This window comes from Histoplasma capsulatum, genomic scaffold (assembly GCF_000149585.1).
Source record: "Histoplasma capsulatum NAm1 scaffold_7 genomic scaffold, whole genome shotgun sequence".
In the NCBI taxonomy this organism is placed as follows: domain Eukaryota; kingdom Fungi; phylum Ascomycota; class Eurotiomycetes; order Onygenales; family Ajellomycetaceae; genus Histoplasma; species Histoplasma mississippiense.
The window spans coordinates 1,626,089-1,627,871 of NW_001813976.1; positions in this window are offsets into that span (position 1 = coordinate 1,626,089).

The following is a 1,783-nucleotide window of genomic DNA, read 5'->3' on the forward strand; positions in this document are numbered from 1 at the left end:
GTAGTTATGTATCTCTGTTCTAGATGTTCAGAACAGACTAGATAAAAATAAAATAAAATAAACAATCTCTCTCAGGCCTGTTCCCCCATCTCTTCAGGAGATGTATATACATATCTCATTTTATTGTGATTTCACCCCCTACGGAGTACTTTTCTTTTCAATCAATAAACCCCCAGCGCAACATCCATTTCTTGTGCCCCACTATGCCAACCATACAGCACCTGGCCGAGAACGTGGATGGACGCAGTCAGCAGCGATGAGCTGGTGATCGGCGCTTGTGCATGCATGCTCTGTTACGTCAGTTGGTCGGGGGGTGGATGGCAATGGCATGCCATCATGAATCATGGAGTGTGCTCCATACAAGGCGCTTGCTTCTCTTCGTGTGTGGGAAGGAGGAGAGGAGGAGAGGAGAGGGTTTCAATTAAAACTGTCGATGATGACGATGATTTTTTTAAAAAAAGCATTGAATGAACGAGTGAAGAGAACGCCTTTTTTATTTATTTATTTTTTTACTTTATTTTTATTTTTTATTTTTTATTTTTGGAATTGCCCAACCACAGATCCGATGGACCCTTCATGATCAGGGTATTGGGTCAGTGCTACTGGTGGGGTTGAGGGGTGTGACAAGGGTGTTCACAATACTAGAGAAAAAAGAAAAAAAGATTCAATGTGTGTTTTCGTCGAAGACAACGGATCCAATAATTATCATAATTGGGACGAACAAACGAACAAAGACAAATCAACAACATGGCGGTGGGAGCTGAAAGGTGAGAGGTGGAAAGCCAGAAACGGCGCGATGAACCCTTTCAGGGATGTGGGAAACACCGCCGCCAGAAGTTCGAACCACCAAAAGTGAGTGATTGCTGCTGGGCGCGGCCACAGTCACGCTGGGTTCGAAACTTCTCTGATATAATTCCTTTTTGTCTGAAATCAAATGATTTGCTACTTGCTTTTTATTGATTTCCCACCCATCTGGATCTGTCGGAGAACCAGAGAGTCAATGTCTGTTTGAGTTGTAGCTCTGTGATTTCATGAAACACCAGGCACAATAATAAATTGGCTTGTGCGAGAACTAGTGCGTTGGGGTAAGCCTGGCCAGGCCCTCTGGGGAGGTTCGGTACCAGTAGCAGTGCTAGTAAATAAGGGGCAGCAACGATATCGGGCCTTAGCCCCCCAGGGATCCCAGGGCTAAATAAGGATGGGCGGGCCCTGGAACTTTGTTATTATTGTTACTCAAACATACTAAGCCCGAGCGCTCTCTTCAAGGGTAACTTAACCAACTGGAAAAGTGCACATTATGAGACTCCTAATAGTGTTACATCCCTCGCCCTGAAACGAGGAGAACCAACAACCCGGTTCGAGTCTACGGAGAACAACAGCAGCAACCCCCATACAATCCAGACCGAAAGAACGGAAACAGAGGGAGGGTGGAAGTGGATATCTGGAGGCACGCCGTAATAACTAGTATCGCATTACACCAGACAACTCGCAACGATTTCCCTAAAATCCCCGTAATGGTGTCTTCTCTGCTCTCTTTCTCCACTCTCTTTCCTCTCTTCTCTGCCTCTGACGTGCTTGTTTTTTTTATACTGTGTGGATGTGGTCCGGACTAAATAATAATAATAATAATAATAATAATAATAATAATAATAATAATAATAATAATAATAATAATAATAATAATAAAAAGAAGGGTGCAAAAAGGGTAGGTTCGTACATACTTCTCTTCTCACTTATGCGCCCGATTTGTTGTCGGTTTATTCATGTTTCCCTCCTTTCTGAA